The sequence below is a fragment of the Cyprinodon tularosa genome, unplaced genomic scaffold, assembly GCF_016077235.1.
Source record: "Cyprinodon tularosa strain WSP-4 unplaced genomic scaffold, ASM1607723v1 ctg128, whole genome shotgun sequence".
NCBI lineage: Eukaryota > Metazoa > Chordata > Actinopteri > Cyprinodontiformes > Cyprinodontidae > Cyprinodon > Cyprinodon tularosa.
In genome coordinates, this window is record NW_024038092.1 from 799,153 (window position 1) to 824,108 (window position 24,956).

The 24,956-nt window shown below is 38.3% G+C and overlaps 1 long non-coding RNA gene across 1 annotated transcript; it reads right to left on the reverse strand.

Annotated features, from left to right (window-relative positions):
- Nucleotides 1–3,894: 3,894 nt before the first annotated feature.
- LOC119777836 lies at nt 3,895–4,425 on the reverse strand. The gene is made up of 3 exons (XR_005279981.1): nt 4,385–4,425; nt 4,049–4,296; nt 3,895–3,973 (listed from the first exon to the last, which is right to left on the reverse strand). It is a non-coding gene; the product is annotated as an uncharacterized LOC119777836 (long non-coding RNA).
- Nucleotides 4,426–24,956: the final 20,531 nt, after the last annotated feature.

The window sequence follows — 24,956 nt, forward strand, 5'->3', positions numbered from 1 at the left end:
GAATCCCCAGCAGCAGCTGCCTCAGGAAGTCACTTGGAGGTTTTCTGCTACTGTTGGTGGTGGCTGGAAATAGATGTTAGGGTTTTTCATGTACGTAATCCAAACTGCAAGCAGAATAATAAAAGTGAACATAGAGGTCACACCATGTGTGATGTGATACCTTATACTGTCACAAGTACATAGCAATGAGATTGACTCTGCATTTAACACATCCCCTTGGGGAGCAGTGGGTTGCCATTGTGCAGCACCTGGGGAGCAGTGTGGGGTTAAGGCTCTTTGCTCAGGGACCAAGAGATGCAGTGGGAGTGGGGCTTGAACTCACAACCTCAGGATTTTAAGCTCTAATCCCTAACCACTAGAATGCCACTTCCCCATCCAGCTGAATGTTAGGGTTTTTACATTGCATCCAGAGGAAGAGAGAGGAAAAGGATTTTCTTATTGTAATTAAAGATGCCTATGGTAAGGATTCAGAATGTGATATATGAGGTGGGCAGTGTTGTACAGGAATACAAACACTGAATACAAACATATTTTTTGAGAACGGTGAACTGAACGGATCACTTTGAAGTAATGAAAGTGAACGGGAGTGACATTGACTCTGAGAAGAATGAGACACAGCTTATGTTGGCTTCAATTGATAAAAACACTTTTCATTGGATAAGGTCAGGTTTTATGACACTTATTACAGCAAACAGCCTGACAGAGCAGCATGTCTACTGCTGGTTCTAGTCTGCTCCATTCAGACTCATCTGCTGGGATTTCTGATGCCAGTTTAGTAGAGAGCCTGGCAGAGTTTAATCAACCAACAAAAGAAGACGAAAAAAAACATGTCTTGCATAAATTTTGTGTAAACTGTGCTAATCAGGACTTAACAAACCAGGGAGTGTTAGCCTAGTGGTAAGAGCAGTGTGCTTGTGCTCTGAGAAGGTTGCAAGTACCTGGTTCAATCCCCACAGCCTCCACTCTGGGTTCCTGAGCAAGACCCTTAACCCCACACTGCTCGGTGGGTGCCGCACAATGGCAGCCTACTGCTCCCCAAGGCCACGAGGAGGTGCATTTCCAGTGTGAGATCAATAAAGTTAAATTATTATTATTCAACAAGGCCATACGTCAGCAACATCTACTTCAAATTTAAAGTGAAACATGGAATTAAATCATCCGAGCTATCTTGTTAAATATCCCCTACTGTATGAGGAAAGGAAGGAATCATTTTGGATCCAGATCTTTTCAGCAGAACCTGAATGTCCCAGTTTCTTTCTGAAGTTCTATGTAATTTGGCTAAAAAAAGGCTTCACTTCACATCCAGTAAACCTTGACTGCATCCAGTATTTTCCATTTCTTTCTATATATTATCATCACACATTTAAAGGGGGAAATATGAGGTTCTACTGTGGAGGATTGTGCTTTATTTAACAAATGAACTTGAACTGGTTCATTTCCAGGTTGGTCAACTTAGTTCATTTTGGAAAACTGAACTATAAACGTGAGGTAGTTCATTTTCATCTGTGTGAACTGATTTTTGAGCTTGTTCCCTTCATTTATGAAGTGGCATATTGCAGGGTGATACCCTCAGTGAAGCATTTACAAAACACTTCATTAGAATCAACTGTATTCATTTGGCTTTAATGAGAGATTAAAGCCAGATTATGCAATTCAATGTGTAAATTAAGCAAACTTTTAAAAATCCATCATCCTTTATTTTAAAGGAAAAGTCCGCTCATATTCAGAATTCAAACTTCTGAAAGTACTTTAAATATAAAATTATTAGACACTGTTCAATAAATAATAATTGTTTTTAATTCAGAGTAATTTTCACGTGAATGTGCTTTACTGGAGGCATCCATGTTTGTCAAAGCACACTACTGCCACCTACTGGTTTGTGACGTCACGGTGCGGTATTGGCTGTTGATCAAGTCCCAGTGCTGTATCTGGTGTTTGTCACAACGCGCTATTATCCAAGTCATCTTGAAAACATTCTTCTTCCAAATGTTGGCTACATATTACGGGTTTTTTCTCTGGCCAGAAGTTCGATGGCAAATCCTCCCTCTTCAAGTTGGCGATCCAACGACCAACCCGTCCGTGGAGGATCAGGAATCAGAAAGGTGAAATAACCCTTTTTTTTCACTTTTACCCGATGTATTCCAGCATCCAGCTGCCATGCACGTGGGCATTGTCAGTTTCACTATAGCTCTGGTGAATTTCAATGGTGAAGTCCTCTGGAAATCTTCAATAATTGTTGTTGATTGCAGATGTGTCTAGTAGTTCCCATTGATTTTGCTTGTAAAGCGGGGAGAATGGGGCTAGGCCGTGACATCAATGCTGGAGATGTTACTATATCTGGGCAAAAATGGCCGCTCCCAGACTTGTGACGAAAATTACTACTTTTATTTTTTTACTGATTAATGCTAAATTCATTAAATCACCGCAAACGTATTAGTTTTAGGTATAAATAATGAGATCCATTGGTTATTCCTTGCTGACCGGACTTTTCCTTTAAATGAACAAACAAATGTGTATATGAAAATAACCCATCAAGACTCTTTGTGTGGCTTGTTTGTGGTTTTTATTATTACATTAGGGAGGTGGTATTTAAAAGACATGTTTGTCTTCATTCTTTCCATTTACTGGAGTAAATTCCTCTGTGAAAAGTTTACTTTCTTTGAAAGCTCTTGGAGCATCACAGGCATAATTTTATTCACCAATAATTCCAGAGTGGAGTTAGAGATGTCAGAGGCCAATATCTCCAGACGTAAGCACATAAAATTTGAATCATGTGTCTGGCATGCAGACGAGATAATATGTGCTTTTGTAATTTGGGCAACTCGAAACTTTAACTGCTGTGAGAGTACAATGAATCACTGGAATACCCAAAGAAAAGGAGCGTGTCTCTTACTTTAAAGTCACAGCCTACTCTGGGGAAATATGAATGTAAATATAAATCGACTTTCCTTTCTCATACTTTCACAAACCCCAAAATAATGAATTTAAAACAAATTCTAAGATTTGCCACACCCTAGAAATAATATGCTGGATGAGAACTTTTGTGCTTTCATTCTTTGTTTTGCAAAATTTCATTTACAGCAGAAACAAATTGTTGCAGACCTTCCCCACCCTGCAGGTCCCCATGCAGAGATCAGGCTGGAGTTGTTATTAAAACCCAGTCCACCCCCGCTGTTCGAGGAGTGAACAGACTGCTGAATACCACTACTGTGGAACTGATTTTATTTATTCATTTTTGTTTACTATAGCAAACCTTTGTACAATCTGATCCTTAAATGTTTAGATCGGTCAATGTCATTTACTTTTGTCTTGTAAAATTAAATTATATCTCTGATGCTTTAAGTGTGTAAGGAGCTCAGATGTATTTAAACCCAATTCTAGCAGGTATTGTTTATAGCACGTCATCTAAAAGCATTTTCCATTGTATATTTAGTCAAATATTAAATAGACTTAATGCATGGAATGTTTAATAACAAAATAAATAAGCAGCCTCTTAAAACATGCCGTCCAGCTGCAGCTGATTCCACTGTAAGCAGAGTAGCAACTAAATTTTGTTAGACGCCTTCCAAGGATTCAAACTCTGCATCAATTCTGCGTGTTTTTGTATTTCTCTTTCCAACAATAGAGTCTTTTCAAAATGTCCACACCCATAATGAATACTTACTGGTGATATGAGTATTTGAATTTAAATTGTGTTTTATGTTAAAATGCAAGCACATAAACAACTCCTTGTATATAATATGTTGAATGTTTTATGTGTGCAGATTCAATAATATTGTCTCTCAATATCCAAACATGAGTTCATGCTCATTTTAGGAGCTCATGGTTGTTATAATTGGTTTAAGCAATCTGACCCACATACGAGAACCACTCAGAGACCAAGGGACAAAGTTTAACAGGTTTAATTGAATGTGGCTGAAACACAAAAGTAGGAGCTGGAACTCAGTGGACTGGTAAACCGGAACCGGAAAGTCTGAAGGAGAAGTCACAGTGATCAGTTCAGGGACCGTAGGAAAATTGGCTTGAATATAGCTGGAGAGAAACTCACATTTGAGGGGGCTCTTGTTAATCCTTGAATCCAGTTTGTGGGGAATTAATCCAGAGGATAGAGAACTCGTTGGATAGCGGACAGGTAGACATATGTTAGACCCAGAGGAGTAAAGGAGCGGACTGTCACTTGGTTTTCCGATGAGGACTTGAACGGATCATGTGGAAGTTTACCCCTGCTCAGTGTGTACTCAGTAATCCTTCCAGGAGAAGAAGGTCCAGGTTTTCCAGTTACACAGCAAAGGCTTCCTGCCAAAGAGCAAAGACAAAAACAAGATTAGACTCAGAGAAACAAAGCTTCGGTTAGACTCTGCTAATCTCAGCTTGGCTAGAGTACCCAAAACTGGCAAACACTCTGGCGTCAAGGTAGTGGCAGCCTGCTGCTCAAATACTCCTCTGGTAATCATCCGAGCCACAGGTGTGCAGGGAGGCCCAACGAGGAACAGGGCACCACCTGGTGGTGGAGAGAGAAAAAACACAAAAAACAACCCACACAAACTGGATTCCTAACAATGTTTTGCTTTTTATGCATCTGTGTGGATCTGTCCCGCCGAGCAAAAACTGGTTGAAAAGACATTGAAAAGACGATATGGTTTATGTCCGAACAACGTCTTTTCAAGGTCTATAATTGGACTAAAGTAGGACAAAATCAGACTGACCAAACACAGCCTAGTTTTTAACAGCTGTTTCTAGACTAAATCCTGACTGTGACGAACTGAACAGATTTATCCTGCATGCTCATGTCAACTCTTGGCACTTTGAGGGTGGTAACCTCTGGAAAAAGTAAAGTGACTGTGATTGGCTACTTTTCATGAAGCCCCGCCTCTTTAGACTGTTGTGGTTATGGCTAATAACAATGGAAGCATTTTCAGGCTAACCGGAAATACCTAAAGCTAACAAGGTCAGTTTTTGTGGGGCTTTTTAAGCTGCATCATACAGTTTTCTGCCTAGTCTTAAAATGCAAATGAGGTTTTTTTAAACCTCCACAAACTGGAGGTGGGTGGGATTCAGCCATGACACGTTCATTCAGGCATATTTTAGTCTGATATTCAAGAGAGAATATAAGAGTTAAAGAAATTATAAACCTGGCCTGCCCACCCAGCACTGTCACTCCACACACAAACAACTGCGCTGCTCAGACACCGGAGAGAGAGAGAGACCATCGGAGCAGAAAATACAATAAATAAAAACAACGGCAATGTATGGTTTGTAAAAAGCTGGTTAAATGCAATTTAAAAAGCGCATGAAAAACCATGAGCAAGAAAACACTGAGCTACAGAAACGGAGAGAGGAGACGAAACTTCGCTCATTGCCCCGACAGACCCTCAGTCAGTTTCAGACCTCCAGAGAATATCCAGGTAGATAAGAGTGATCACCTTCAGAAGCACTTCATATTAAAGGTATAGTGGAGACACGCTCTCTCCGCTTTCAAAGAAATGCACATGCATAACCCTGTACCCCCTCCCGAGAAGCAACGCCTATTGAACATAGCGTTAACAAGCCCATTTCTTTTTGCGCATGCTCTGTTTGATGTTGCTTTTTGCATCGCTCATGCAAACTTACTTTCCAAAAGAACATTTGCGATTTTTCCACTACGTCAGACTCACCATCGGTATTATTACCATTTATTTTGATGATCCACCCAGAAAAAGAACATTCTCAACTATACCTTTACCTTTCAAAGTAGATCTTAAATGTCATATGTTACTGTAGCCCACTCAGAAAGTGTAATTAAGACCTTGAAAGAACCCAGTACATTTATCCCATCAAAACGTGCACGTCCAAGTGGTCTAACATTTACCAATACGTTATTTATCCGACATGTGGAAATTTATAGAATCAAAGCAACAGGCAGGTGCACACAATACAAACAAAATGACATACGGGTTGAAGATATACTATAAGAGGTCGATAAGGAAGAACACACTATTAACATTACATTATTAATACTGTTATTATTCGACTGTAAAATAAAATAAAAATTAGAGAAAAACAGAAATTTCAACAGTTCCATTAAACATCAAGCTTAAATGTAAAAAGTATCAGTATCGTATCGATATCGGTGATACTGAACCTGTATTTGCTTGGTATCGTATCGATTGAAAATCGCCCACTACTATATGTGATCAGCTAACACATCTATGAAAATGTTATTTTCTATTTGTCTGGAGATTACTGCTTTGCTGTGCCTGATATTTCCGTAGAGAAGGGGACTGCTCCTCCATCCAACAGAGTGTTTCTCCTATGAAGCATTAGTCCCCTTCATTTAAACTGATTTATGAATGGAATCTGAGGGGTGGTGTGAAGACCTTTGAAGATTGTTACACTCTAAAACCTCACAATTTGATTCATCTTTGTTGTTTCAGCTTCCTTCAACTTCAACAGCAATAATAATGCTAGAAAACTAATTGGTCGGATCGGTCATCCAGAATTCCATCACCTTGTTCAGCAGTTTCACAGGAAATGCTGTGTATAGATATTAATATTGTAATAAATATTGAAATGTAATAGAGAATGGAGAAAACCCAAAAGAACTGAAAGATATCACCCAAACAGTGTTTGAAAACATCAACTTAAACCTACAGTCACTGTATAATTCTTTATTTCTACCCTTTGATGCAAATGTAATCTTCACAATCCACGTTAATCTCACTCTGCTAGTAAGATAACATCCTGGACTTTCTACCAAAGTCAGGTTTGATGAGGTTTAGCTAAAGGAGCACATGCCTTTTTTGAATGGAGAAAATCCCTGGATCCCCGTGCCAGTAGGGAGGGGAGGGATTTATTATCAATTGAAATTATAATCTGTTGCTAATGCTTATGTTCCTTCTTAAATGTAAGAAATGTAAAATAATCCTAACTGTCAAGATAAAATTGTCATCCAGTGTCCTCCACTGTTTTTAAGCAATGTCTCTACCTGCCTCAGAGGCCTGATTGAGGCAAAATAGGTTTTTCCAACATTTACGTATATAAAGGGAGTCAAATGATGAGGATGAAGGCCAAATAGAGCAGGAAGGAGAAACCTTACAGGACAATAAAAACGCTTTTTAAGAGCCTGAACAGGAGCAAAGTACAGAGTTTCATCAGCCAATATGAATGACAAGAAATATATTAATGAGTGCTGCATAATTAATTGATATTGTATCTGCAAAAAGTAAATAATGATTCTTTTAATTACATACAAAGTAAGCTCTTCAGGGCTAAGTATAGTCCTGCTTCTATATGTCATGACCAAGGATGGGCTGTACATAGTTAGTTTGTACATAGTTAGGTAATTCCTTTAACAATCCTGTTCGTCAGTACCAGAGTAAATTAATCTCTCTGGACTGGAAGTGTTACTACTTTCTAGTTGTAATGCTAGTGCTGCTGTTAGATTTTGAGGTTTAAATAGGCAGAAAATGTGGTGATCTGTTGCTGGGAATGTTTAGGAAGCCAATAGATGAAAAGTCCTCTAAACCTTGAGAGATTTTTAATCTTGATAAAAACCTTGGATCTGTTGAAAATGAAAGGTTATGTGATAAGAACTATCGTGAAGAACAAAATAGTCAAGGACAAATATGAAATGATAGGCAGGTAGATGCAAGGATTGTTCATCAGAATGACGTACCATGTTAAGCTCAGAACTACTGCTGTAGCTCAGTACAACTAGTATTTAACAAAAGCTGCATTAATAAGACCATTTCCTATATCATATGTGTTTATCTGAAAGCTTTATTGCAAAGTAGGGTTTTAGACACACAAAGGTTTACTTTTCCTGATTCTACATACAGAGAAGCAAAAATACATTTGATATGAATAACTTCAAACCATATGAGAATTTGCAATAAAGAAATGCAAGATATAGGAATGTTATTAGAATAGAGGAGAATAAGGCAGCTGGTTGCCAAGGAAGAGGAACATGGCAGAAAATAAAAATGTGGGAGATTGTTTAATTTAATTTGAACTAAGTTACAGGCCTTTGTCCTGCTAGGAATGTTGTGTTGTTTTAACTTCAAACAGGGAGAGCAAGTCTTCCAGGAAGGTCCTGGTCTTATCCAGCTATGCTGTTGCCGGTCAGTGATAACCACTGGCAATTAACCTGCACCCACTTTTTGTATGTGTAAACTTCTGCCCCCTCCTGTTACTCCTTTAAACGTCCCAGCAGAGATGACCACAGACGTTCAGGGAGTGAAAATTCTCTGTCTAAGAATTCTCTCCTCTTCTGCAGCAAAGTTACTTTTTTTGTGTGTTGGTTATGTGTAGTACAATAAGGGGTTATTGTTGTTTAATCCTGAGAGAGATAAAATTATCTAGTACAAAAAAAAAAGCTTTGATGTTGCACAATAAGTGCTAAACACATTTTTTTTCTTGTGGATTTTACAAGAAAAGAAGGACACAGCAAAACAAAATGTTTGTTTTTAAAATATTTCAGCAATGGCTCTTTTTTTCAACTGATTTTTTTTAGAGGCCAAATAAACTGAACTTTTCAGCATATGTTGGGAAAGAAGGAATCAAATCTACAACCTTCCAGGACCAGACAACTAAACTTCCAACAAATCTACGGTGTGCCAAAACAATTTTTTTAGGGCCTTTGAAAAATGTTTACTTTTGCAAGTAATTTCCTGAACTTGTCATGAGTTTTTGGTTTGAATGTGTGTGGCTACGTGTTTTTGAATGACTGCCTTTACTGTCAGTGCATCCCATCATCCTACAGTGTAATTTACTATTCTATATCTCTCCAACGAAACAAAAAAATCTTCCTCAGCATGACCACACACAGCGAAAAAACAGCATTTCAAACTAAGTGATATAAATGACATAAGGAAAAGAGGAAATTTGGAAGTCATAACCTCCTGTTGCAATATGAGAATGATCCTATGATGGGGGAGCGAGGGGGCTTTGGGGGTATGAATTGAGTTCCTGCATAGCTGAGGGGTAGAAGCTGTTTTCCAGGCTGGGACTGTGACATCTGATGGCTTTGCGGCGTCTTCCAGAGGGCAGTGATGTAAATATGCGGTGGCATGGATCTGTAGTGTCCTTCACAACCCTACAGGCTCTGCTGCAACAGCCTGAAGTGTCGACATCTTCCAGGGAAAACAGACGAAGAACAATGATTTTTTTTTTTTTGCTGATTTAATTACTCTCTGGAGAGCTGCATTTTTTTGGGCAATATAGTAAAACATAAAGTACAGCATCCCAGTACTACTAAAAGCTGCTAGATATCATTTAATGATAAAAGGGGAGAAGTGCTTATGAAAGCCTGTCGTAATGATCCCATTAAGGGAAAGCAACACAGAACAGAGCCAGCCTCAGATGGAAAGACAAGAGGAAGAGAGACACAGCAACTTGGAATACAGATCTTACAAATATATAGACCTAGAATGGTAAAATGTATAGGCAAACAATCTGCTGGATAATAAGGTCTAATTTTCTATTTTCATAAATTACCATTGCATTAGCTTTTGTGGTTGTAACCATGGCTGCAGTGAAAATATATACAAACAATGGAGAAAAGCAACCAAAAGATATAACTGGATAGCCATCACTATAGAAATTAAGTGACACTTCCACACAAGTGCATAGCAGTAATTTGACATTGTATTCTCAGAACGTCTTGTTCTGGTTGGAAATGCATTGAAGCAGGTATAGTTCTACATTAACGCTGCAATTACTGCTGTCGTTGTAAAGGCTTAAAAAGGAAATCAAAAATAGCTCAAAACAAGCTGAGTTAGTCCAAACAAAGATCTATGGAATGGAATAAATAACCGGCCTTGTTTAGGACCCAACATTGGTTTTATCAAAACCTTCTGCAATTATGACTAAATGAACTTTCAGAGAAGCGTTTTATCTATAAAAATATTAGCAACATCCCAGCAGACAATTATATTTGCACTGGAAAAAATCTCAATCTAGATAAGTCATTTAGTCTTAAAATAAGTGCATTTGTTCTTTGATTCAGGAGGTAAAAGAGACCTTTTGCCAAGGGAACAAGACATTTACATCTAAAATAAGAAAAAAACTATTGCATTGTCTTGTTTCAAGTGCATATTATGTAATTATCTTATTTTAAGAGTAAAAATACTGATTCCATTGGCAAAGTATCTCATTTAGCTACTCAAATTAAGGGTAAATACACTTAATTTAAGACATTTTTAATTATTTCTAGATGGTTTTTCCAGTGTGATGGGACAATTTAAGTTTTGGTGGGTCTAGTTTTTGTCTAAAGAGGAAAACGCTTTTATTAAAGCATCAACCATTGAGGAGACAGTATCTCCATTTTTTTAACTGTCACTCCTCAATAACTTAACCGTATAGTGAGGTGTGCTCTATAGTCCGTAAAGTACGAACTGTATATCATTCACCTCCTCTAAATGGATGACATCAAGCTGTACGCTTAGAATGAGCAAGACATCGACTAACTGATCCATACCACCCGATTCTACAGCAAACATTGGGATGTCATTCGGATTAGAAAAGTGTGGTCAGATGGTGACTAAGAGAGGGAAGGTAGATCATACAGAGGGCGTCTCCCTCCCAGAATGAACAATAGCAGACATTGAGGACAGTAACAAGTACCTCAGAATCCCACCAGCAAATGGCAACCTTGGAGAGGTAACAAGGAAAGCAGTTACGGCCAAATACCTCCAATGAGTAAGGTAGGTCCTAAGAAGCAAGCTCAAGTCTTGGCAATAAATAGCTATACTGTATCAGTAATCAGATACCCTACAGGAATAATAAGCTGGCCAAAGGATGAGATACAGCCCAAAGATGTTGAGACACAAAAGCTCCTAAACATGCATGGAGGGTACCACCCCAAATCCAGCACCCTGAGAATATACACCATCCGTAAGGAAGGAGGCAGAGGACTAGTGAGTGTAAATGCCACTATCCAGGATGAAACTTCCAAGATTGATCAGTACATCAAGGATAAGGCTTTAACCGATGACATGCTCAGTGAATGTCTCAGACAATGTGGAACAGAAGATGAGGTGCTGGAGGTTCCGTCATGGGAGGATAAGACCCTAAACCAAAACGTTCCACCAAAACGTAACCAAAGTGTCAGATATCAGGAACTCCTACCAATGGCTAGACAAAGCCAGACTGAAGGACAGCCCAGAGGCACTCATCATGGCTGCTCAGGAGCAGGCCGTGAGCACCAGAGCAATAGAGACTCAGATCTACCAGACCAGACAAGACCCCAGGTGCAGACTGTGCAAAGAGACCCCTGAGACAATCCAGCACATAACTGCATGGTGCAAGATGCTGGCAAGGAAAACCAAACTCATGGATTTTGTGAGCTATACCATCCATTTCTAGCGATGCAGATTTTCCAGTGTACTTCAGAACATTTCACCACCTGACTTCTACGTTTCTTCCTGGTAGACGTGTTAAATTGGCATAAGTAAGTGTTGACTAGGCCTGGCGGAGCCAGCAGTGCCTTAGACACTGAAAACACAATGGAGATGGACTTTAGCCATGCCCCAGGCTTCCTCAGATACTGAATGCTCAGTATAAATGACGCCTAATGCTACCAGACCATGAGAGGGGTGGAGGGGTCAAGGCAGCAGAGAGAGCATGAGATTTAAACTGACAGCACAAAGCACAGGGGAGCAGCCAATGATGATAACCCTGCTGCCAGGAACGGTACCTCACCAAAGAGTTTTGTTTGGGTTTTTTGAGAATGCTATTGCTGTTTATTAATAATTTACCCCCCAGTAACCCGAAAGTCTGCCATTTAAATGCCCGTAGAGGACATGTTGAATTCTGAAGATTAGAGTTTGCTGACGGAGCTTTGAAAGGATCTGCGAAAATGACTGAATTGGAGTGCAAAATTTGTGGAAACTCATCCAAAAAGATTACAAAGGTCTATTACAGAACTGCCTTAGGGGTCTAAACAGCTATGTAAATGTGGGATTAGAATTTTAAAGGTGTGATCTCTGACCTAAGTAAAGCATTGGGCAAAAACTATAGGGCCAATACTATACTTGGTGTTAAAAAAGAAAGTAAAAGTTGTTTATGAAGGTGATTTTTATTTTTTAGAAGAAAAAATGGGATGACATTAATGTTTTTTGAGGGTCTTTCAATAAACAATACTGTTTATGTAGTGTTTCAGAGGCCAATTTAACATGTATTTTGCCCTTAATTCTATAATAAAGTTTATCAGAAACAAATGTATTTTATGCTCCTATGTAAATTGACATAGGAGGTTAGACAACATAGTAAATTAACCTCTTACACCCTCAGGGGGTATAAATAAATTTCTGCCTGACAAAAACACACAAAAGTAAATCACTTATAGCCTCAAAGCTATTAGATTTAAGAAGAAACTTTTGGTACCTCTGTAAAGGTAAGATGTCATAGAATGGTTTTCTGGTGTCAGCACCATTGTAGCTTTGACCCTGCCTGAAATATTAGGACAAAATACAAAATATTTTGCATTTTTTTTGAACCTCGCCAAAATTTTCTTTGAAATAAACATTTCAAAACACTACCAAAATATTATTTATAGCACAAAAAAGTAGTACAGACTTTTAAATCTAAATGTTGTGTAAAAATATACCAAATTTGGACTCAATCAGATGAATCATATTTATTTTAGAATGGTATTAGTGAGAAATTTCTTAGGCGGAGAGGCCATTTTGGCACATTTATCCAAAAATGTCACCAAACTGTGCCAAATGTGTTTTTTACATCAATACTGGGGGTTTGGTAAAATTACGAGGTCATGTAGCAGCTGGACCCGCCGGTGGGTCCGTAGGTTCTAGGGCTTAAACCTGTTCATCCAGATATATACAGGGACAATTCCTCCACCCAGCTCACCTCTACACTTAACCCCAGTATACAAAGTTCATATATGTCTGAAATAGAAGTGATCCATGTGGAACATTGCTCTGCAGCGCCAGTGTAATGAACAGTAAGTCATCATGACGCCAGTAACACATTATCAGCAGTCAGATGACATTCTGCAGGGTGCCAATGCAACTAGTGTTAAAGAATACAATGTGCTAAGGCAGAGCACATATTTGCCATGTAGAGGTTTTAGTATTTGTTTGTTTTTCTTGGCAGAATAACAGTGATCAGACTAGATTCTTGCCTTTTTTGATGGCTGTTCCTTGCAGCCCGATGCTTCTGTTGTTCAGATCTCTACTCCATCATTTGTGATATTTTGTATTTTTGACTTTCAGGATGTGGGGAACATTTGTTTGCATGGCTGAAAAATCCTTTCACCCAACATGAAAGAAAGAGTCCCAGCTTTTAAAAAAAGAAACATACAACAAAAACTCCGCTGTAATCAAACTCGTTGTTATCGGAAAACAAAAGCTCTTGGTGTCATCAGCTAGACCGATATCACGTATCTTAATTCAAGCAACATTTACTAATCCTGACATTTGTTTCAAGAAGTTTAATGGAAAGGTGTATAATTCGTGAAATCAAGAAAACAGAAAGAGAGTTTATTGAACCTTTGTCTTACTATAGTAACATTCTCCCTAAATCTAACTTGGTCATGGTGTCTGTGATTTAGTCAGGAGGGTTCTATCGTAGTTCTGTGCAAACAATAAAAAGAAAATCATTAACTAGGTCATTTAGAGAAAAATAGATGTTAAAAACACAAAGCATAATAAGCAGCATTAAATAAATATTTAAATGTAGATGGTCTTTTTTATAATCAGAAAGTTATCTTTATGAGCGCTACCGTTTCACTTTACAATCCATCACATAAAACTACGACCTTAACCTTCCTCAAACTGGCAGCATTACGCAGACCTCCTTAAAGCCGGCAAACATTAAAGGATTTTTTTGCCCTTTTCGGGCTGATTTTCCAGTTGTGCAAAAAAAATTTGGATTGAGCTGACTTTCTGCCTGATCACGTATCGTGTTGTGTAAAGGGGGGCGACCATCTCCCGATCAGTAAGTTCGCGAGAAAATCAAACATGTTTGAAATTCAGTTGGCTGTTCTAAGGTGGTTGTGGGTAAATCCTGCTGTTGAAGCAGAGCTGCGAGCTGATTTACCAGAACCTCCTGCACTGCACATGTGCAGACAAGGGAGTTCTTCTTTTTCTTCCAGATTGCTGAGTCCAATGTGTGGTTTTTGGATGTATGGTGTGAGCAGGTAGATCGCATCAGAGCGTCGAGCTGCACAGTGTGAGAACATACATCCTGAGCTGTGAACTTTTGTTGTGCAGTTTTGTTGTACTGTTTGAGCTGTAGCTGTGTGCTACGATTGAAAATATCTTACACTATATGTCCAGCTTTACAGAACTTTATTTACTTTATTTAACAGAACCTATTATCGGTGAGAGAAAATTGAAATGTGATAACAGCATTAGAGAAAACAACTGCATTGTCAAATAGCCACTTAGTATTTACTGTGTAATGGAAGACAAAATCAAAATGAGGAGGAACCCCATGAGACGGTGCACAGGTCCTACCTGTTTGAACATTTTTATACTTCAACTTTATCTGCTGACAGGTGACTGAACCCTAATTGAATATGCTGATCCACTTCATTCAAGCAATAAACTAGTTTTCTCCCTGTAATGTCATCTTGATACAAGACTATTTTACATAATATGATTATTGAAATAAATGTTTTCCTGTACAAAATTAACATTAAAAAAAATTACAATCTTCATATCTATGATAAATATTCTGGATTTCAGGTCTCCATATTCCTATTCTAAGTCAGAAGTTGTGTTATTTTGATGAAGAAATGTCTTTCAGATAATATAAATACATATTCAGTCAAGCTGATGAATGTCAAAATGCCACTAAAAATTGGTAAACATTTCACCACACCTAAAAAATTTTGGATAATTCTAACTAATACAATTTCGTTTTGTTTTTTATTCTGAAATAAAGTTTCTACTGCAAAAACGTAATTTAGTAAATCTATTATTACAGCTCAGACTGGGAAAGCTCAGTGGGGTCTCCGCTCCTCTGTACCAGGGGACTTCACCAGCCTAAATTCCTTTGTCTTCATGAGGTCTTTTTGACATCAATACTCAATTACAAAGAAAAAATAATAATGCAGCCATTTTTAGCATTTATTTAATCGTATTTAGTATCTTTAACAAAATTGTTTCATGTTAGCAGGGTAGGACATAAAACAATTGTGTTAAAGTAACTCAATATGATTAAGAATTAGTTAAGTTATAGAACTCCTACCTTAGAATAACAGTGGAGTTATTGTGACACCATAAAACAATAGAAAATGCTTTGTGCACTGCTGTCCCATTACTCTTTTGATGTTACTATGGCAACAAGGTTGTAGCTCACAACTAACAACGGGCTCTTCACTAGCAATATAAAGTAAATCCTTGCTGTTTTGGTATATTGATTGAATAACAGATTTTTATGAGAAAGTTGTTACATTAAAATAACAATGTACTTAGAATTGGGCAGAGTTAGGCTTTTTGCCTGGAGCAATTCAAAATGAACAAGGTCAGTAATCAATATTAATCTAAAACAAGACTGAGATAACCTTGAAAATATGATAGGTAAATATTCTATCCAGGCTGTGACTGGCTAAATGCTTAGCTCATTACTCGTAGTCTACAGCGGTCTCATGTTCGTCATGACGCAATGCAGTTCCGTTTTTATACATAGAAGATAGTTCATGATTCCTTCTCTACAGACTAGAACAAAAGGTCCAAATAAGACTTGGGAGTAAAACATAAAGCACTGAGAATATAAAACTTTTAATGGTCAGTTGAATGGAGCTGGGTTTTGCCATATTTCATTTATCCAACTGTGGGTTGAACTGTAAACATTTACCATGAACCATTTTCATCAATACAGTTTAATTATTCCAAATATGAAAGTAGTTCCACTTTAATGACTTTTTTTAATAATTCGTCATTGGATGGAATGGATTAATTCCATCACTGTCAAATTTTACAGCTCAAAAACTTTCTGTACAGTATTATCATTTTCCAAATCTGTGTTGACCATTTAGTTTTAAGCTGCCTCAATAAACTGTTTGCAGAGGTTCATAAACTTTGCGACTCTATTCATATCAACATTGAATCAGAGGGACTCATAAATAATTCTCTTGGTATTATGAAAAGATAAAAACTACTTTTATGTTTTAAATAAAATCTAAAGACGATTTATAACAGAGAAGCTGACAATGAATGTGACTGAAGAACAAAGTTTCTCATGTTTAACTTGATGAGCTATCCATCAATCTTGTCTTTCTTGTCCATCAGTTCACCGTGGAGTTGGTGTTTATCTTCAGCAGTCTATGTGTGTAAGGGGGGCGTACAACCTAGACAGGGCAGAGATAAACAACACAAAAGGACAAAATAAGAGGCAGCAGTTAATCTAATTCAACATGTTTCTGGATTCTGTGAGGAAGCCAGAGAGCCTAGACAAAACCCAGAAACCCCAGGTTGATAATCTAACCCTGGACCTTATTGCGGCAAGGCAACACTGCTAGAAAGTGTGCCACTGTGCAACTTTTTGAGCAAAAGAAATTTTATAATCTAAAGTATTGCTAAGCTAAACTTTGATTGCTTTACTGCAGATATACAAATACCCCTGTCACACCTTGACAATTTAGAAAGCATATGCCTTATGTAAGGAAAGTCTGGCAAAAACGCTGGCATACGTTGGATAAGTTATGGGTATGTTTTGTATAAGTTATGAGCATGCTGAAAGACGCTGGAACACGCTGGCACACGTTGACATACTGCAAGTTCTTATGCCAGCGTATGCTCATACGTGGGCCATAAATTCCAGGTCAGTTATCTGATGGTTGACATACGTTAAAGCTACAGTGTGTAATAATTACAGGGATATACAGTCAGAAATGTAATATATTATACATAACTATGTTATTTATCATCATCTAGGAGCTCAGCCTCTTAACCTTAATATTTGCGTTGCCTTAGAATTCGTTATTTATAATTACATAGGAGCGGGTCTCGCAGCCATGGAGGCAGACATCTTTGCGCTACGGCAGCGCAGAGACAACAAACTAGCGATTGCGAGATCGCCCATTACGCTCGAAAGTAACTACGGCAAGTTGAGAGAGATGAACTGAGACGGTACTGAACAATAGATGGCAGTATTAAAATTATCTATGTAAACAAACCTCATCACTTGAGAAGGTAGGTGATGCGGACGTCGTGGAAGACATTTTGTCCCGTAACGCTCGCCGTACTGTTGGGGGGGAGAAGCGGTGGGGGGGGGGGGATGTTCATGTTGCTGCGGTCTGCAGTCTGACCGCTAGATGTCGCTGAAAATTACACACTGTAGCTTTAAGTGTAAGTTACTCTTAAGTCTTGGCGTCTAGCTTATCAAAAAACCTATGAGTATAGCATAACTTCTCCGTAACTTATCAAGAACTTCTCTCCAACGCATATCAACGTATCTGATGTGTTGCAGACGAGCGTTGAACAGCATTACGCTGTGGTGCGTTATGCAGAAGTTAAGCTGTAATTGGACATAAGCTCTGGACTCATTATGAATACTCTAAGTATACGCCCAAAATTGAAAAAATACATAGAAAGTTCAGCCAGTTATGCCAGCGTTTTAGGAGATTCTGGGACGTCGGCCATACGCTGAATAAATCGTCAAGATGTGACAGTGGCATAAGACAAAAAAAATGACAAAAAGAAAGGGTATCAAGTGCTATTGGACATTCCTGTAACAATTTGTTTGAAAGGAAGTTTTTCTAACATAATCGGCCAGATAAAACAAAATAAAAAACAAACAAAACATGAACAAACAGAAGAGAGGTTTTGTCATGTTTCGACAATCTAATTTTAAAACTGTGACACACGTAAAGCATTTAGATGCAAAACAAGTGCAAGGCATTTCAAGAACAAAAAGGCTTCTGGCCAATAAATCACTGCAGGATGTTAAAGTGTTTGTGTTGCTGAGAATTTGAGGCTTTAAGACACAGAAGCTGAAGATTGTATGGCATGAAAATCTACAGTTAATCCAACCCTTACTGAATTAAATTTCATGAATATGTTAAAAATCCTCATTAGAATTTGTTTCTCTCATATGAATCTATATCCACAGCTCTCATTCTTCTCTGTTGGATGACTTGATTCTCCTCAGGTGTGACCTGAGAAGACAAGGTGATAGCGTAGGTCTATTCAATTTGGGCATGGAGAGTTGTGATATGCACATTGACAATTTCAAACATGAAATTACAGAAAAAAAGACTTTCCACAGTAATTTTATTTCAACAATGGAGTGAATAACACAGAAAAGATGAAATTAGAAATGTTTTATTGAAATGAATGAAATATAGTAAGTTCTTTGGCGCTCAGGCCCTGGCAGAAGAACCATGCTGTGAATTCACATTCGCTTTGATGAGTAACCTACATTAGGACAAGTATTAGAGTAGTCTTCCCCCTAGGGGAGAGGACAGTGGTGGTTAAATAAGCCACTAAGACGGGAAGAGATTGGGGGTAGGTCTGTAATAGTTTACTGGCATGCAAGGAGCTATATAAAGGAGATCTTGAAAGATGACTGGCTTTGAAGGAGGTGCAGCCAAACATTGATTGGCTGGAGCTTGAATGAGGGACAATGCAGGTGGTCCAAGCTAACCTGACAATAGCCAGATGCATGTCTCGCTCCGCCTAGCTCCACTCACATACATCTGGGAACCCGCCATAGGAATTGCCTTTACTGAAGGCTGGGCCTTATCAAAACTCCTTGCATATGATTGGATAAGCCACTTGTCTGTCATCTTTATTGACGTGCTATTTCAACCACTCACACCGAAGCTAACCCGTGACGCTGTGAGAGGAGGAGCCATTTGGTAGATCAAGCTCTTGCCAAATCCAGTCGGGAGAAAGGCGAAAACATCGTTTCCACCAACAAAAGCCTTCAAAGCCGTTCTCTGATGTTCTTTTAATGAAACAATATCAGATAGATTGGACAACACAGAAGAAATAGCAGCATCAATGCTAACGCTTGCTTCCTCAATGCGAGCCGCCATCGTTGTTGGAATGTCACGGTCGCTTCTCCACTCCAGGACACACCCGCCCTGCGTCCTGATTGGACAGACCATAAATTCGGTTGGGGAAATCACTTTCAATGAGCAGGTTCCCAGATGTATGTGAGTGGAGCTAGGCGGAGCGAGACATGCATCTGGCTGTTGTCAGGTTAGGTCCAAGCATCTTCCAGATTGAATTTTCTCTTAAGGGCACTGTCACACCTTGTCAATTTATCCAGCATATGCCTGAGGTCCATGAACCCACTAAAACCCTGCCATACCCTGAACTTTCTATGTATTTTTTCAAGCTTGGGCCTTTGCATAGCATATTGATAACGACAGCCTAACTTATGCATAATGCGCGGCAGCGTAATGCCCATAAAATGATGCAGAAGCATCATTACGAGGCATCAGTTAAAGCTGCTCTCCTCAGGAGCATTGCTGTGCCTAAGGGGGGCAGTGAGGCATCCAGTCTGCATAAAAAGATGTCTTTGATTGTGGTATTAACCTAGCTACTGTTTACCGCCCGCTCAAAATAAGAATAAAGAAAAAGAAAGAAAGAAGGTTTTTGGTGTCAGCAGCGTCATGTCTGCTAGGAAGTTTGTTGGTGGTGGGCATGAACGCAGGGAGGATCCATCACCCTCACCTTCTGGCTCCCCCTATGATGGGGATGAAGTCTGGAGGAGAACTGACGGTTTCCTCCTGTGAACCCCCTTTATACCAAAACGCTGCCAATACGCCAGTAGCTGGAAGTTAGAAACACGTTCAACGCTCGTCTGGAACACGTCAGATACCTTGATATGCGTTGGAGAGAAGTTCTGGATAAGTTACGCAGAAGTTATGCACAAGTTACTCAGAGGTTTAGGATAAGCTGGACGCTACGACTAATGAGGAACTGACACTGAACGGATGTCAACCATCAGATAACTGACCTGGAACTTATATACGCTGGCATTTTTGTGCTTGTCAAAATTTCTCGACGTACTGTATGTTGACGTGTGCCAGTGTGTTTCAGTGTATTTCAGCATGCCCATAACTTAAACAATACATACCCATAACATATCCAGCGTATGCCAGCGTTTTTGCCAGATTTTTCGTACGTCAGGCGTACGCTGGTCTAAATCGTCAAGGTGTGACAGGGGCTTTAGCTTTATTACTGCACCATCTGCCTTTGGAATAATAATTGCCTTTATTTAGTGGTGAACTCAAACAACATGATTACTGAAGTTAGTTCTCACCTCAAAAATTTGTTTTTTGAAGAACAAAAATATAAATCATAATTTGACTCAAAAGTAGGATAAAGAAAGTACACCTACTTTTAACTCAGCAACTCTTGCTGTTATGGAAAGCAGAGAGGGCCAAAATTAGTTCACAAATATGGGGGATTGTTAAGGGATTATATTAATATTAAGGGATTGTTAACAAAAAATATCTTTTATTGTTGTCAGTTGCTGGTGAATCATGGGTCTACGTAGTCTTGCTTTCTCATACACAATAATTTCATTCCCACTGGTCTTTGTTCATTGATGAATCTTTTAAATCTGTTATTCAACTCAATTAAGGATAATATGATGATCCCAACATGACTTCAAATGTGTTGTAACTCTTATTATAGAGGCTTCTTCAAATATTGTTGTAGATGTTGATGGTGTCATCTCTTAAGAATCTCCTGAAGTGGCTTTTCATGCAGTAAATCTTCTTCTGGATGATCCTTTCTTGAACAGTTTAATGAAGATAATTCTCAGGGTTGTCCAAAGTGTTCTTCATTTTATAAAAAATTCTTCAATGTAAAATAACTCCAGAGGCTCAAGGCAAATTTATTTGTTTAGCGCAATTCAGTGCAAAGAAAATTTAAAGTGCTTTAAATGAATTAAACAGGAAATCAGAAGGGGAAAAAAATCAGAATAAAGGCAAGTAATGATAAAAACATATTTAAAGCAGGCATGTCTGTCTAATTGAGCTTTTAGGAAAACCTATGAAGACACTGTTGCAGTGATCAATTCTACTAAAGATAAATGCATGAATGAGTTTTTCTACAGTAGGTCCTGCTGGACATTAGTCCTTTAATCCTGGAGATGTTCTTCAGGTGATCAAAGGCTGACTTAGTAACTGCCTTTATGAGCCTCTGAAGGTTCTGAGTCCATCAGGATTTTAGCCATAATTAGTGGTTTCTAGCTGCAGGAGCTAAAGCTGGGAGCTAACTCTGGATCTCTGCTGCTTAGTGAGAAAATTATTACCTGTCTTTTTTTTTTTTATTGAATTTTATTTTTATTCTATTGGAGAAAATTATGGTGCATCCACATATTAATCAGGGCAGTCTCGATACTGTGGTTAGCAAAGAGACTTCTAAGCAGCTGGTCATTGTTAAGAAGGCCTCTAGTAACTTTTGAAACACAACTTTTTTCATAAAAAAACAGAAAATGTTACCGATGAAGGGGAGGTCTGCAGGACAAATTTGTCCAAGTTTCTCCTTTTTAACAATGGTTTAATAATTGCTTACCTGGGGAAAACACCAGACATAATGGATATGATTATGATTTCAATCAAATCAGACTCTAAAACAGATAAAACCTTCTTAATACAACCTGTGGGAAAAAAACATCAAGACAGCAGGATGAGGAGCTGACCTGCTGAACATTTTTTTTCTAAAATTTGGCAGAATAGAATAGAATTTATCTGAATTCAGTTCATTTCTATAGCTCCAATTCACAACACATGTCATCTTAAGGCACTTTACAGTTTACCAGATCATCCAGTCAGATTGATTCAAAGTTTTCTATCTAATGAAAACCAGCTGATTGCATCGACTTATTGACTCTTCAGCAATCCGTCACACTAAGCATGCTTGTAGCGACAGTGGAGAGGAAAAACTCCCTTTGAACAGGAAGAAACCTCCAGCAGAACCAGGCTCAGTGTGAGCGGCCATCTGCTGAGGCCGACTGGGGTTCAAGGAGACAAAAGCAGAGATAGAAAAAGAAGCAGAGATACAAAAGGCATCTTAAATTTATTCTTATTTTCATTTTTAGTCGCATTTTAGTCATTATTATATGTGATAATTTCAGTCAGTTTTAGTCGACTAAAACTTAGAGGTTTTTGCCTAGTTTTAATCAGTTTTATGTTTTAATTCATAAAAAAGTTAACCTTTACAATTTCGAATAACAACCAGATTCTTTACCAGACTGACAGCTCTAGCATAGATACTACAATGGCTGGAGATACAATGCTGCCATGCAGTACATCATTGCTGTTGGGAAGCTGATTTCTAAAATTTAAATTAACTTTTTTATGAATGAATCCACTCATTTATTATAAAAAAAAAAGAGTCTCACAGAAGTCTTGAAAATAGCAGATCTAGTTCAACACATCATATTGGTTAATATAGCAGCCAAGGTTTTAGACATACAAGGTTTCCATCAAAGCAAATACTGATCTGCTATGAATTATGCATTACACACAGATCAATAACATCTTCATTGCTCCAAAAAAGCAAAGAACAAAAACATTCTTCTTTCTACTTTGCCAATTTTGGTTTTATTTCTAAGAATTTACGCCTTGGTTCCTGCTTCTTAGGGGTCAAAGTAGATTTAAATTCAAAGGGGTCTGATATAAATAACCGCACAGAAAACCCTCATACTTTTCTTATAATGCCATGGCAATCTGGACCTAAATATAAAAAATATGTGAACAAAATTGTTAAAATATTCAAATAGATACAGTAGAAACAAGAAGAAGATATTCAAAGTTCTATGTACCTTGTCATCTGGGTCTTTATCTTAAAATGAACAGTATGCAATGAAATATTTTCTTTGGATATAATTTAAGGATTAGTTTTGGTAGAAATGAAAGAAGGTTTTGCATCACATCTTGTTAGCTGGAGGAAATAAAATCCTAATAAGCGAAACGATTTCCTCTCTTGGCAGAGGATGATCAGCCACAGTTTGTTTTAGATTTATAAACAAACAGTTCAAAACTTGTTAGCATGGTTTATTATGCGGGCCAATTTGTTAGCTTGTCTTACACATCAGTAGACACATGAAATGATCTTCAAAAAAAAAATCAAACATTAAAAAGACTAAAAGTTTAGCTGGAAACTCTTTCCGTAACTTTGCCAAACCTCTGCTGATCTCCTTTCGGTAATGACTGCATTGTCTCCAGTGTTTAGCAACCTGGCATGTCAGGCCTGTAGCAGAGATGCTAACCGTTTGTTCCGGAATGCTAAACTATTTCATTCTCTGGCACCCTAAAGTTCCCTGTAAACTCAGAAAGAAATGTTGCAGAAGGGTGTGTTTTGTCATCTTAAACTTGATCAGCCTGCATATTCTGGTTCTTGGCTTGTGGCATTCCATTAAGGAATCTTCCCATTTTGATTTTCCCTCCAGGAGAGACTCATCAGAGAAAGAAACAAAGTCGGTGAGTTTATTACTTTGTGCGCGGTGTTGGGGAGAGGGAGAACAGCTGAAATTGGAGGGCAAGAGCAGAGCAACACTGTATCCTCCTACACCAATATACACTGTTAATATCAGCAAGGACATTAGTGTCTAAAATTTCAATCAGTCATTTCATATCAGACAGTATACTATATATATATAAAACAGTAAACTGGTTATCATAGGGGCTCTATCAAGGAAATAAATAGTTAAACAGACCCGCTTTGAGCTATGTCTAGGAGAGAAACAGGTCTAGGCACTGAAAAAAAGGCCCAAAGTTATCCTCTGTAATTGGAGTTGTTAATAGCAACAGCCCAGTTGATAAATCTCTACAGTATGTTGTAACAACCAAACAGAACCAGGCTAGATAACGCTACAATGATAAGAGAAAGCGGCGGACAGTAAAATAAGCAAAGTAATGAAAAGGTCGCCCGGTGTCCTCCAGCAGCCTAAGCCTATAGCAGAATCAGTTTAGAGATAGTTCAGGAAAACTTGAGTCACTCTAACTATAAGCTCTACCAAAGGAAAGCTTAAAGTGTAGTCTTAAAAGTAGACAGGGTGTCTGCCTCATAAAATCAATAAAATAACATTCTTGATTATCTTTTTAGTTTGAATTCTGTTTGGCCCAAAACACCAATACACTACAGTAATTTGAGTGAGTCTCTTTCCAGACCTGTGCAGACCTCAAAAAAAGAACCATATAGATCTCAGCAAGAAATACAGAGTGGGAGGAAAATTAAGTGAAGGCAAAGTCAGGCCTTTGGAGACCGAAGCATATTGAAGTCATGACACCATCCTACTCCCTTGTTAACTAAAACCAAGCTGATATCCTGATGTCTAACCTCCCCTTAACACTCGCTAAGAGGAATAAACTGACATATTAGCTGTTAGCTTTCCATGTCGTCTTGTTAGAGATTTTGGCTCAGCTCCGGTGAATGTCTCAAAAACATGTTGTCTTTTCTGTTTGCTTTGGCGTGAGACATGCAGATGGGAGCTCTTTCTTTAACAAAGAAAAACACACCACGTAGAAATAATTGGCAATAAGGCTACAAAAGGCAGCAAAATGGATGTTTATATCCTCCTCACCCACTATAACATGCAAACACATTGTTATCAGACAGTCCATTTCATTACCAGCGGTATGTAATATGTAATAAAACCGTTGTCAAGGGAGACCCTGTGCAGTGCCAATAAAAGAGCAGTGATTCCTGCCCACACCAGCCATTTGTTGAATAACTCACATTAATGTAAATGATCCTCCTCCTGGGCAGACTCAAGTTGGACTCAAACATTGGTCAGTTCAATTTAAAAAAGCCATTTGCTCAGAAAGAAAGAAAGAAAGAAAGAAAGAAAGAAAGAAAGAAAGAAAGAAAGAAAGAAAGAAAGAAAGAAAGAAAGAAAGAAAGAAAGAAAGAAAGAAAGAAAGAAAGAAAGAAAGAAAGAAAGAAAGAAAGAAAGAAAGAAAGAACGATGGAGGATCTCCTGTGGTTCTCCCATGTCTCTCTAACCTAAACACCAGGTACCAATCCAAATGTAAAGTTATTACA